Genomic DNA, 15,530 nt, shown 5'->3' with positions numbered 1-15,530 from the left:
GTCAGCATCATCTGGCAGTGGGGGGCTGAAATAAGATGATCAGCACCCAACGTCGTAGGTGGTGGACATTAGAACTATGAGTTGGGTACATTACCCAGAATTCTCTATTTATCCGTTCGAGATATTGCACGAGGACTCGACGAGGAGAAAAGATGGCAGACAGAAACTTGCCAATATGTGAACATAAAGTGATATTACGTGTGTATATAAGCAGTGCATGTTAAACAGTGATGTTTATGGACGTTGTAAAAAATAGTGTTGTTGAATATATTGTAAAGTAATAGTAATATAATAAATTGAACTATCTAAGTAGTTTTTGCAGACTTTTCAATTGCGCTGTACAATAAATACCTAAAGAATACAATCCCAATCATCTAACCTTTTGCTTTATTTTTTTTGTCTCTCTCTGGTTATATTTTAATTTGGTAGTGTAAAATAGATCGTATCTTTTATCTTCCTGTTGGCTCCGGTAAGAATTTTCAATAGAAGCTGCTGTGAGGAACAAACATGCAAATGTTTTATTTTAAAATGTGTTAGTTTTGAATATCGATGAGGGTTGGAAGGGAATACTTTCTGCACAGTTTAACATTTTCGTCACCAGGTGCACTACTAAATCCATGGAGTAATTACTCTTTTCGCTACTTGGTGCGCTGCTAGATGTAATAACGCCCCTCCCTCTAACAGGTGGCAGCAAGATCATTTTGTACAACAGCGTCTCTAGTATGTGTTAAGGGAAACTCGGTAAGTTTCGCATACTATTATATATATTTATCCATGGTACAACTTTAATAAGACAGAAAGCAAAGAGAACAGTCAGGTGCAACCTATCGGAAATATTACAAACTACGCTGGGGATAACATATATCCCACCTCTAGATTCTTCGATAGACACTGCTGGTGAAAGGACGTGTTTTTTGACGCTACTTCTTACGAGCAAGTCATTGAAGAAAACTTAGTGAATTAGAATTATTTTCGTGTTGTGTTATTTAGTTCTACTGTTGTGTGTAATATATATATATATATATATATATATATATATATATATATGTAGAATTAAACTATTAGTGATTATAAAACATAAAACTTGTGTTGGCAGAATATCAGCACAACATCACCACAAGTGGAAACCCGATAGCGGGTTCTCACAACATGGCCAATTCGACTCAACGTGTCAACATGGAACACGAATCTACTACACAATCATCTGATTCTGTCGACGGCACAGCCTCTACACCCGTACGAGTCTACAGACGACCAAAGGAAAACCTGAGCATCATTGAAAGTCAACCAGGAGTATTCACTATCGTGACTGCGAGTAAAACATCGCCAACAACAACAGTAACAAACAGCAACAAAACTGTAAGTGCAAATATCACATCAACAGTGACACCGACAATAAACAATTCTTCAGCTTCCTCTTCAAAGAGAGAACCTAAACAAACGGAAACCACAAAGAAACAAAAATTAAACCAAGAGGGAAACGAACACTGGCAGTCAAATATACACCCAAGTATACCATTAAGTAATTCATTTTCTCCTCTCGAATAAGAAATGGACCAAGAACATACTTATGAACCCATGGATGACAACAATAAGCAATCCATTACCCCAGATAATACGACTAAAAGAATTAGAATGCCACCAATAGTTGTAAAAAAATTACCAGATGGAAATTTCTTTGAACAAAACAGGACAATACAAAGTAGGCTGAGTCAACCCATAAAAATTAGTTACACATCTGATGGCATAAAATACTACACTTCGTGCAGAGCTGACTATGACAAACTCTATAATATCTTACAAAATGAAAAACTTCAATTCTATTCCCATAAACCACGGGAAAACAAACTCCTACAAGTAGCACTAAAACGACTCCCCGCATCTGTTGAATCAGCTGTTGTAAAGGAAGAATTAGAAAAACTAGGCTACGCAATAGAACATGTGCGACAAATGACGATGCCATATCATACACCAGACGGATCCACTCAGCGACGCCCAATTCCAATCTGGGTGATAACACTCCCAAACACTGAATTTTCTAGAACCATTTATCAATTACACGACATCAACAACCACTTAGTAACTATTGAAGCCTACCGACCAACTCCTCACGTAACACAATATCACAAATGTCAGGGGTTTGGACACACATCAAAACGTTGCAATTTACAAACTCATTGCGTAAAATGTGGAAACGATCATTTATTTGTAGACTGCCCCTAGAAAGGAATCCAATACCCAGCTAAATGCGCCAACTGCCAAGGAACACATACTGCCAGTTACGGACAGTGCCCAATTCAACAAGAACAACGAGACTTGCTTCGACAGAAACTGAGAAACAAACAAATCATAAACTCCACAGCAAACAAACATCTACCAATACCAACACAAGACGATTTTCCTACATTGCGACAACCAAGACCGAAAAATTTATCAGCTTTCGAAAACACTTTCGGTTCATCTTCAGCACATTCACAACCTGTTTCTGAATCTCTTGCCGATTCATTAAAAGATATTATTGCTCTTCTCCGAGGAATAAACATAAAGGGAATTATTCGTACAATTAATATAATAACACAACGCCTCAAAACGACACCAGACCCTTTGTCTAAAATAATGGTTCTACTAGATGGATTTACTCTATTCACAAATATGAACTCCACGTCGATGGACCTTAAACCAATGGTAGGACACAAAAACCTGTTATTACTAAATTTTAATGCAAATGGAGTCAAAAACCAAACCTACGAACTACAACAACTATTAAACAAATATGACATAGATATAGCATGCATCACTGAAACACACTTACAACCAAATACGAAATTTAAAATCTGCAACTATAAAATCCATCGTACAGACAGACTTCAGAGAAATGGTGGAGGAACCGCTATAATTATAAAATCCAATATACCTCATAGACGAGCAATATTACCACAATTCAACATATTAGAAGCCACTGGAGTTTACATCAATTTCGATAATACTGAATTATTAGTGACATCTGTTTACCATTCACCATATCTGCAAATGAACGAACCTGATATGACCTCATTAGTTTCTGTGCATAACAATTTCGTCTGCTGTGGTGATTTTAACGCAAAGAATACAGCCTGGAATTCCCGTATCACTACGCCAAAAGGTCAATTTCTATTGGACCATTCTATAAAATATCATTATGCGATTGCAGGCCCATTAATGCCAACCCGATATCCTTGGTCACAAATACATAAACCAGATGTTCTAGACATCTGTTTATATAAAACCAATACTATCCCAACCAATGAGCAATGTCTCACAGCGTTGGATTCCGATCATATTCCAATCCTAATTACAATAAACAAACCGATCACAAAATATGAAATGAAAAATATAATAGCAAAGACGACAAATTGGGACGAATATACAAAACAACTCCACGAGTCAATACCAGTAAATCTCCGTATTTCTGAACCATCGGATATAGATACAGCACTACAATTATTTACTGACACGATTATTGAAACCTACAACTCTGTCATTACTACATCACCAATACCTTCATCCCTCAACGAATTTCCAGACCTGAAACCACTCCTTACAGCCAAAGCTAAAGCAAGGAAAAGATGGCAGGAATTCCGGGATCCACAAGCCAAGAGAGCATTTTACAGATACCAAAGGGCCATACGAAGAAAACATCAAACATACAAAATAAATGCCTTCGCCACAAAAATAGAAAATTCTCCACCAACTAAAAAAGATTTCTGGAAATTAACAAAAAGACTATTAGGTAAAACAAATACCTCACATAACACACCTATACAAAATACCAATCACCAAATGATATATGATCCTCGAAAACAAGCCGAAATTCTTGCAGATTCGTTCCAACATCGTTTTGAACCACATGAAGAGCCATCCCAACCTAAATTCACAGAGGAAGTCACGCAAATTGTGAAGAGCATACTACAACAGCCTACAAGACACACTATACCAGTCACCACCCCACGAGAAGTACATAACATAATCCGCAAAATCACACTTCAGAAAACAGCTGGTCCGGACAACATTTCTCCACAAGCATTGAAGAAATTACCCCGACGCTCCATAATACACCTAACGAAGATCTACAATGCCTGTTTCAAATTCATTTACTTCCCACAAGCATGGAAAGCAGCCATAATTATTGCAATCCACAAGCCAGGAAAGGACCCCACACTTCCTACAAGCTACAGACCTATCAGTTTACTTGACTTTCTAGGAAAGATACTGGAAGAACTTCTGCTATCACGACTACGTCCAATCTTAACTGCTCCAGATGTTATTCAAAACGAACAATTTGGATTCATATCTGAACATAGCACTCGGGGACCATTGGTCAGGCTAACGCACTTCATACAGACAGGATTCTTATCTCAACAACATACCGTTGCTACATTTTTAGATATAGAGCAGGCATTCGATACTATCTGGCATGATGGACTTCTGTATAAGTTACAAAAACTCTCAATCCCTGATGTATACATTCACCTAATAGCAAACTTTCTGGAAGGAAGAACATTTCAAGTCCGTTATCTCAAACAAACTTCCACTTCCAAACCAATTCATGCAGGAGTACCTCAAGGTTCCATATTAAGTCCTATTCTATATTCAGCTTACGTTCAAGATATCCCCTCGCACTCAAAATGCCAACATGCTCTCTATGCAGATGATACAGTCATATATTCGAAGCACTTCAATATACAGTATGCCCGCAAACATATGCAAGAAGCTCTAGATAAAATAACGCATTGGTCAACGAGATGGCGGCTTAAAATAAATAACACCAAATCAGAGGTAGTCATATTCACAAGACGTTTCCCCCGTATAAATGAGCCACTTCATATTCAAAACCAACCCATCCCCTTTAGTTCAACAGCAAAATATCTTGGAGTCCTCCTTGACAAGAGACTAACGTTCAAACACCATATTCATTCCGTGAGAAATAGAGCTTTTCAACGATTCATGTTCCTATATCCCATCTTCAAGAGCTCAATACCAACAAAAACCAAATTACAACTGTACATATCCGTCATCAGATCACTCATGATGTATGCATGTGAAGCATGATCTCACGCCCACCCCCGCCATCTTCGAAGACTCGACGGTATCCAACGTGCAGTATGCAGAACCATCACTGGAGCAGATTACTACATCCGGAATACCCAACTGTACAGAGACCTCAACATCAGTTTATTTAGTGACTACGTTCGAACGTTACGGAAAAATTATCTGGAAAAGCTACATTGTCACATCAACCTCCTCATGCAAGAATTAACTCAGTGATCACCCTCCACCTGCTACACTCAGCTCACCTATCTCCATCATTGATGAAGATAAAAGGAAGATGAAAACGTCAATGTAACATAATCATATTTCTCTACACGACTGCGAAAGGCAAGGGTCCATAAGAGACCTGGAACTTATTGAAACAGGCATATAAAGTGCCACCAGTTAAAAAAAAAAATCCCACCTATTGTATACTAGTGCGAAGAACGGGGGAAAATGCGGAAACTGGCTGAACTAAACATTAAACCAGACTATTAATGACAATATATATTAGATATAATTAATCGAAAGGAAAATAACAAGTAAATCACTACAAATAGGAATATACAAACAAATTAAGGTAAGGAGAAAAGGAATGAGAAGGGAAAACGTGACCTATGCGTCACAAAAGAAATAGGCCTACAATATCTTTAGAAAAGAGAGGTAGGTGGTGGGACTTCCGTACATACCTTTCATTTAAGAAATAGATACGAAGTAATCATTCCAGGATTACTCGACAATATTCCAACTCCCTGTCCGACTAATCGAATACCTATTTCTAGGAAGAAAATGGAAGATGTGAAAAAAGTCATTGAATACGTGCTTTCTGAAGAGAGATCATTCTATGAATAGTTGCTTTCTTGGCCAGTGACAGACTGAATTAATTGCTACAGTGATCTCAATTGTCATAAAATAATTTGTAACTGCTATTTCACATTGTAACTGCTCAGTTTTAAATGTTTAATAAGAACAAAATCATAAATCTGAAAAAATAAACTTAAAAACGTGGTAAACTGTTGAAAACCAAATAAGTAGGCCTAAAAAATTCCTTAAATGTTTAAAATCGAAATTATACGCAATAGGGTAATTATTTCTCTTTGAATATAAAGAGAATCGATTCCTCTTTAACTAAACATATGCCAGTTCAATTGGAATAATACAAACGACAATATTCAGTTTTTTGTTTCTCCTGAAAAATGAAAAAAAAAGTCTTATTTGGTTCCAACAATTGACGACACTATGGATAGAATTAACCCAGTGTTTTTAACAGACTCATGTCTTACAATTTTTCTAATCAGTTCTAGAATTAATTAAGAAGGATATTCTCAATTATGTTATTTCGAAATCCCTCATTTTTGATGTCATAAATGCAGACAAATAATTATAAGAAAGATAAATAGTAATTCAACTGATTTTGGTCAGTTAATTAATTTAATGTTATTAAAGATAGGCATACGTTACAATTTTAGGCTATTTTCAATAGTTTAAGTAAATTTATCTTACCGTGCTTGGTTTGGGAGCATATCGAAGTTTCATAAAAAATTAAAAGTAGTAGCAATAAATTAGTATTCCATATGTACCAAATAAAGTATAAGTATACATTATCGTGGCTCACTCAAAAATGTAATTAAGTAATGAAAATGTATACTTCAGGAAATATTTAATATGTGCCCCGTGTATATTTGTGAAATTATTCCATCTCTCACTTTCATTTGATCATGAAATACAGCAACGCGATCAGACAACAGTCTCATGTGTGATGTGGAAGGATATCAAAGTCTCTTTTTTGGTCTATGATACATTACTGTATTTTTATGAGTGTTTTCGTAAAAGATGAATGTTTTTGCTGAACAAAAAATAAAAAAACAAATGGAGTAAAAATTAGTATTTTATCGCAGAGCTCACTAGGAGTTTTCATTTCCATTGTCTAAGTCAGGGGTGCCGAACTGAGGCTTTTTCGGAGCTCGAGGTTCCGACAATCGGATTCGAGGCTCTCCCGGGAGCCGCGTACCGAAAGGAGAGTTTTCTTTGATTCTCGTAGCGAACAGAGAGCGGACCATGTTCTTTAACCTCTTCCCTTATTATATATTTTACCAGTTTTGTGAAAAAAGTGTCATATTTTTTTATTTTCGTAAAGAGGTAATTTAATATTGCAGAATCACTGCACATCACTGATTTTTACATACCTAAAAAATCACTATGAAATAGACTAACATTCATACCTGAATTATTATCCCGAGTTATCTCGTGCACCTTGATTCCAGCTCTGGTAGTTGTCCCACTTTGATTTCCTCCTGAACTATTTACCAACTTATGTTTTTTTTATGGATTAATTTATGAGGTACAATATCAGTGCTGTTACCAAGGCGTTAAATGTTGCTTGTCGTGTGATAGACTCGAAAGCAGGGTATTACGCACAGTGGCACATTGCATTCCGGACAATAGTATCTGCTCTCCTATATGAGAGCGTTTTGGGCAGAATGGTGTAGCAGTCATTGAATATTTGTACCAGTACATCTGTTCTTCAGGTTTGTGAATAATGTTCTGCAGTATCACTATGCCCAAAAGTACACATATTTCAGAGTCTGTAGTAGGCCGCCACGAATTATTTTCAGCATTCTGTGAACACTTATTAGCATGCCGAATCGTCTCCTCGAATATAATGTTGATGAGGTCATTATTAAAGAATAGTTTTGAAAATTGAGAATCATCGTTAACAGAAACAATGTTAAAATTTCAGGGAATGTGGACCTCGAAGGTGCAGAAGAAATGGTGCCAGATGTCTTCTATTCAAACCACTGTCGAAAAGACGCGATATCAACTGATCTGAATTTGTTTGTTGGTCTATAACTTCGTCTTCTGATACCGATGTTTCATTTCCTAATCTTCTACAGGAATATATTCCTGATCAAAAGTTTCGGAATCACTAACTTGATCCATCTTTACACAAAACAGCACAAAAAACACTAAACAGAAACAGAAACCGCCAAAACTAACTAGCATCTACTCACTACTGTGTGTGAATGCTATATGAGCATAGAATTCCACTCGCAAAGAAGAAGTACAAAAAACACCACCATATATAGCAATATCACTAACTTCTGTAGCCATATAGTGAGGAAAAGGTTAATGAAAGAATGAAAACGTATATATTCGGGATATAATCCTTAGCAGCGAAAATGGGACTCAAACGAGTTAACTCGGGTTAATAAATTTTGACTCAAATTAGCAACCCGAGTTAACTCGGGTTAATCAGGGAAGTGGTTAAAGCTGTTTTTTATATTTGATAAGCGTTATGGGGGTTTTGAGCGACAGCTTACAAGCGGAGAGAGAGAGAGAGAGAGAGAGAGAGAGAGAGAGAGAGAGAGTGTATGTGCGAGAGGGGGAAGTGGTAGCCTCCCAACAAACAGAAAATTACATTCCGAATTGGGTTGAGTTATAGCTAATACGTTACTTTATTAGGTAGAACACATAACTGAAGTTGGGTCGAATCTCGGCTAGGTATGTCAAAGGTAAATGTAATTTATGAGTAATTGAAATATACAACAATTTCTCTTAAGAGAAACTAGCGCACGGGAATTTCAGGTGATTATAGTCAATTTGTAAGCCTATTGTATTTTTGATCCAGGGAAAATATTTGTCTTTTGTGAATATACTACCATGACTCACTGAAGTAGAGTGCCTTAAATATTAAACGTCTCCAAAAAGAAATCGACGATTTTCACTTTCAAAATCATCTAAACTTCTTGTGTGCTGGTTTCATCTATTCTTATGCTATGATATGAAAAAATATGTATATTTCTATTTTTACTATAATTATGTTATTATTATATCACTTACGACGTGTCGCCCCATGCAAAACAACAAAACAACCTTTTTATACACATATCCACAGCAGTTGAAATTTAGTAGACCGTTTCTGATATGAAATTACTATTATTTTTATATCTGTTTGGCACTTTGCATCAGCAATAGCACACACATAGCTTAAAATAATTTTCCATCATCTTATTACTTTCTGGCATAGTCACTCTGTTGAACAGTCTTGTGGATTAACAAGCCTAGAAAAATCTATTATAGTCTACATGTACTGTATATTAAATTTTAATTGTACATTAAACTTTAAATTTCATAATAACAGCTTTTAGACTGGAAGCTCAACCTAGCGGCTAGCGGCGTGGTAGAGGGCTGGTCTCGCATTCGGGAGGTCCGGGGTTCGATCGCAGGGACCGGCAATTCTAACTGAGGTTTTTTTTTTATGGTTTCCTCAGTTATTTCCAGGCAAATGCCGGGATTGTACCTCTTGAAAGTCCGGCCATGGACGGCGATCCTTCCCTTAATCCTTTCATATGTGTGAGTGAATGATGTGTACTGTCTTAAATGTTTGTGCTGTATCGGAGGTGGCCCTGGCATTGAGCTGATCCCTCGTCCGGGGAGGCCCTCCATGTCCTTGTGTGGTCAAAAAAGTATGTATGTGATCCAATAGATTAATTCCTCTCCCGACAGATCGCGGCCCTGTGAGACCCGGGTGGCGTGGGTCGTGTAAATGCACCTAAAAGGGAGAGGTTAAACTAAGAAGGAGAAGAAGACTATAAGCTCTTTTCCTTTTAATTAGGAATATTACCTAAGTAATTATATCAGGCTTTACTAAAAAAAATGAATTTTAAGAAAATTTTCTCTAAATTAAAGAAAAATTTACGATACAACAACGCTATCGTCATTGATTAGGCCTACCAAAAGATTCTCTACTCGTGATGATAATAATAATAATAATAATTATAATAATAATAATAATAATAATAATAATAATAATAATAATAATAATAATAATAATAATAATAATAGCTAAACTGCAGAATTTACAACGGTAGCTTTGAACCTTGCCGTTATGGTACGACCAAATTGAACTAAATACACAAAGTCGCCAATATAAGGATATGACGGTCTGTGGCGTCGTTAGAAGGAAAAATTTGTTTTTTTTTTTTTTATTTTCTCTCTACCTCCATCATTCTGAACATTATTGAGATATAATACCACTGTTAGCGACAAGATGTATTTGTGTAAATATTGCGAATAGATTGAGTAGCTTAGATGAGGGGCTCGCGACAGGAACAGTTTTGCTGTGGCGCATGCGCGGTCGTCTCATGGAGTGGTAGCATGATTCTTAGACCTACTTGAATTTATTTTCGTCTGTACATTCCAGATCTAATCAGGAAGATCCCTTCTTGCTCAGGTTACACATCTTTCATATTATACGAAGGTTAGTTTTGGCTAGTTTAGGTTCTTATTAACCAAGTCTGTGCATGCGCAGACAGCCAAGATGATTCTGTCGGTCATGGCCGTTATGATAGTTTGTGTTTCGTAATATTGATAACGATAATATTATGAAAGCGGTGAATAATTTCATGACCACTGAAAGTTTTTCTTCGTAAAAGAGAGGTATTTTCTCCAGACCACACATAAAACGGCAATGCGGTCATGATTACGTACTTAACGCTTTGGTGAACATTAACCGAAAATTTACTTTCCTCCTTCATTTGAATTATATTCCCTGAAACACACCTTTTCGTTGTGATAACCTACTTTAAGATCTTACTACATCAGCATTTTCTTTTGGTAGATTCAAAACATCGCCGTTGTACAGTTGTCAAAAGATAAAGTGGCCGCTCTCTAGACACAAAGTTCCCTTCGGGTATCTCCGCTACAATTCGGAGACAGGTGATGTTACACGTTGTTGGACCACGTGGCCTGATATCTACAGTCAGAATTGAAAGTTTTTGCGTGTTAATCTGTAGCGTAATGGTAGCGTTTCGGGCAAGTATTCGTAAGGTCGTGCGTTCGAACACAACCTAATGCTTTTTATGTTTTTTCTAGGAGAGAGAGAATATATAATTGTTTCTGTTTCTTTTATGACTGTTTTAGTAATTATCAGGTTCATGAATGTATTATGCCACGACTGTGTCATTATTTATTGTGACATTATGACTGCAAATGGAAAGAAAGATTATATTCTCAACAAAAATATCTTTCGTGGCATAAACAAACAAACTTACAGGCGTCTGCCTTAAAAATTAAAACAATTAAAAGTTAAAAAAAAAAACAAACAAAAAGAAAACAAAGCCACGATTCAATATTTAGTCCATCTTCCTCCCATCTCGATCACATCTGGCAATCGAGTGGGCATGGAATCGACTAGTGTTTTCAAATACAGACTGTTCTCAGTCACGGCATCCCAGGGGCCAAGCACGAGCTTCTACAAATCATCAGGGCGTCTTGGAGGGGGATAGGGAAAATTTTTGCCGCATATGCTTCTTTACTTGTGCCCACATATTCTCTAAAGGGTTCAAGTACGGATAGCGACGAGGCCAGTCTATCAATTCAATATCCTGTCGTCCACACCTGTGGAGTAACGGTCAGCTCGTCTGGCTGCGAAACCAGGATGTCCCGGGTTCGATTCCCGGTCGGGGTAAGTTATCTGGTTGAGGTTATTTCCTGGGTTTTTCCTCAACCCAATACGAGCAAATGCTGGGTAACTTTAGGTGCTGGACCCCGGACTCATTTCACCGGCATTATCACCTTCATATCATTCAGACGCTAAATAACCTAGATGTTGATACAGCGTCGTAAAATAACCCAATAAAAAAGATATATATCCTGTCTCCTCGCAAACCAGTCCCAAATCAATTGAGATGTGTGGACTGGATGATTATCCTGCTGAAATTGAAGAATTCCAACACGACACAGATACTCTACCACTGTGGGCACGCATGGCAGCGTATCTGTGGTCGAATCGGGTACCAGGAGGACGATATACAAGAGTGGGTCCTTGCTTTGTAGTAGAAAAAGTGACTTCATCAGAAGAAATTACTCTTTTCCAATCCCGATCACCATTTCCCACTGCAAAGACTAAACGATCCTCTACTGTATATGCTCTTCCTTATGAACTTCCCTAGGAATGGCACGTCGAGATCTCAAATTGGCGGTTCTTAAACGATTTCTCACGGTCTGGTAGTGGCCAGGGAAATTAACAACTGCCTTCAAAGTAGCTGCGGTATGAAAGGGATTCCTTTCAACCTCTGCCACTAATCTGGCGTCCTGTTGTGGTGTTGAAATTTTCCTTCTACCACTCCCAGCTTTTCGACCAAAAATTGTCGAGCGTTGATAATTTTGCACCCATCTCCGGGCTGTCCTTTCTGAAACGTTGAAACACCTACCTGCCTCGGATGCCGAAAAACCAAGATGAACCACAGCCCTTATTATACTTTCATTTGTTCCTGCACCTCTTTGTGGAGCCCTGTCAGTCAAAGTCGCAGGGAGAAATGGCGTCGTGGTTTCCTCAGAGAATTAGCCACTACCTAGGTCTTAAAATAACAGCAAAACTTTCATTATACTAAAAATATATATTCTTCAATTAGGAAATAATAATATAAATACTTGTTAGATTTTTATTAATAACTATATCATTTTCAAACATAAAGTCCACAGAGTTGGAAGACTCCAGAAAGACTCAAATATTCAATAGTAAAACCAATATACAAAAAGGGAGATAAATGTACTATTGCTAATTATAGACCCGTATCATTATTAACAACATTTTCAAAAGTGTTTGAGAAAGTTATATATAATAGATTATATCATTACCTGGAGTCCAACAATGTATTAGTTTTAGAACAGTTTGGATTTAGAAAACAAAAATCGACAGAGAATGCTGCTTTTAGTTTGGTGGATGAAATACTAAATTCATTAAATTCGAAACTACATGTAGGTGGGATTTTTTGTGACTTGGCTAAAGCATTTGATTGTGTAGACCATAGTATATTAGTAAAAAAATTGAAGTTTTATGGTATTAAAGATGAGATGTTGGGTTAGTTTACATCGTACTTATCAAATAGAAAACAAAAAGTAGAAATAAATGTACCAAATAGTCATAAAGTTACTTATTCAGAATTTAGAAATATTAAACATGGTGTTCCGCAGGGGTCAATTTTAGGTCCATTGTTGTTTCTAGTTTATATTAATGATTTAGTCTTGACCATAAACAATTCATCCCATGTAATTTTATTTGCAGATGATACAAGTGTAATTATTTCAAGCAAACAATACGATCATTTTATAAAAACTTCTAATACAGTGCTGAATCTAATGAATGAATGGTTCCATGCAAATAAACTAGCACTTAATGTTGATAAAACCAGTGCAGTCAAATTTAGTACACGCAATAGTGCTCAGGTTTCCTACAGTATTCGATTAAATGGAACTCATCTCAAAGAATCTATAAGCACAAAGTTTCTTGGTTTAGAATTGGATAATCACTTGAACTGGAAAACGCATATAAAATGTATTACTCGTAAATTGAGCTCTGCCTGTTATGCATTAAGATCCTTATCTACTATTGGTGATATAAACTTACTTAAAATGTCATACTTTGCATATTTTCACTCTGTAATGAAATATGGATTAATATTCTGGGGTAACTCGTCTGAAGCTAAACACGTTTTTGTTTTACAAAAGAAAGCTTTAAGAATAATGGCCGGTGTGCATAAAAGGACCTCATGTAAAAATATTTTCGAAACTTAGAAATCTTGACTTTACCTTGTGAATACATTCTTTCCCTAATGATGCTGTATATTAAGAACCAAGATAAATTCAGTACTAATCAAGACATTCATCATTTTAATACAAGACATAAATCAGATCTTCATCTACCCTCTGTTAGTCTAAGCTGTTTTGAAAAAGGAGTTCGCTATTCATGTATAACAGTCTTCAATGCACTGCCTAATTATCTTAAAGATTTGAAGAACCACGAGAAAAGGTTCAGAAAAGAATTAACCAAATTTATACATACTCATACCTTCTACACAATTGATGAATTGTTTATGCTTGTGAATTGAATTATTCTACTTAAATGACATGTACAATTTTATATAGCTCAACTAAAATATGTTTTTATATTGACTTAATCTGTTTACTATGTATTGTGTTTTTTGTTTAGCATAACTGATGAATTGTATGTACTGTAAATTGAATAGTGTACTGTATAGGTCAACTGATTAATTGTTTAAGCTTATAAATTGAATTAATCTACTTCATATGCATTGTATAGCTTGACGAAAATAAGTTTGTAAATTGAACTAATTTGATTGTATATGTTTGTATAATTTGGCTGATGAATTGTATATGTTCTTAAAATGATTACTAGTCTGTGTAGCTCTACTGATGAATTGTATATAAACCTACTGTAAATTGAATGGTAATATGTATAGCTGAACTGATGAATTGTTTATGATTACAAATTGAATTAATCTACTTGATATTAATTGCACAAATTTGTATAGCTTAATGAAAGTATGCTACTTTGTATTGTATATATTTGTATAGTTTTGGCCGATGAATTGTATATGCTTTAAATTGAATAGTAATCTATATAGCTCTACAGATAAATTGTTTGTGTTTGTAATTTGAAGTAGTTTGCATGATATGTATTATCAATTTCTGTATATCACAACTGGTTGAATTGTTTAAGCCTTAAATTTAATTAACTTGTTTTGTATTATACATATAGCTCAACTTATGAATGATCGTTTGCGTTTGTAAATTTAATAATCTGATTGGCTATGTATTGTATACTTTTAGTAGAGCCATCGATGTAGCTCAGTCGGTAGACTCGCTGGGCTGCTGATCCGGAGCTGCGTTCGGGCTTGTGTTGGATCCCCCTTTGGTCTTTGGTTTCTTCTGAGGTTTTCCCCAGCCGTGGGACTGAAGCCGGATGGTCTATGGCGAGTCTATGGCGAGTCCTTGGCATCAACCCCTTTGATTTGATTACCCCCCTTTGATTTGATTACCAGGTTGGGTTTTTCGCAAATGCCGGGTAATATTTTGGCGAATCCTCGGACCTCATCTCATCGCACTACATCTCGCCCAAAAAAAAAAAAAAATGTGAAAAATTGCACAAAATTGTAAAAATTGTAGAAAATTGCTAAATTGTAAAACTATAAAAATTTGTAAAAATTGTAATTGTAATATTGTAAAATGTTGACTTGTTCCACATCTTAAAGCTTCATTGCTCATGTAAGATCTATGGAATAAAATAAATGAATGAATGAATGAATGAATGAATTGAGAAGAATATAACTATTTTATAATCTCGACCTCAGTGTCGTAATTTGTTTTCGCAAAATCTGTATTGAACTGTATCCATACAATACGTCCTTAATCATTGCTGCTGTTAACACTGCTACTATTGAAGTTGGTATTACAACTACAAATATTATTGTCATAAACGTAACCTTTTTATATCATTATTAAATATTCAGAATATAATTGAAATGAATGTTCAGTTGTAGTGTTTCTGACAATGCGCTGAATTACGTTAATACCAAGTAAATGACATAGCTCAGTCGGAAGAACGTAGGAACGTAGGAACGTCGGACGTCGCGAAATTCGGAATTGAAATGTCAACATAT

This window comes from Periplaneta americana, chromosome 16, assembly GCF_040183065.1.
Source record: "Periplaneta americana isolate PAMFEO1 chromosome 16, P.americana_PAMFEO1_priV1, whole genome shotgun sequence".
Taxonomy (NCBI): domain Eukaryota; kingdom Metazoa; phylum Arthropoda; class Insecta; order Blattodea; family Blattidae; genus Periplaneta; species Periplaneta americana.
The sequence above is the reverse complement of the archived record's forward strand: the minus strand, read 5'-3'. Positions refer to the sequence as shown.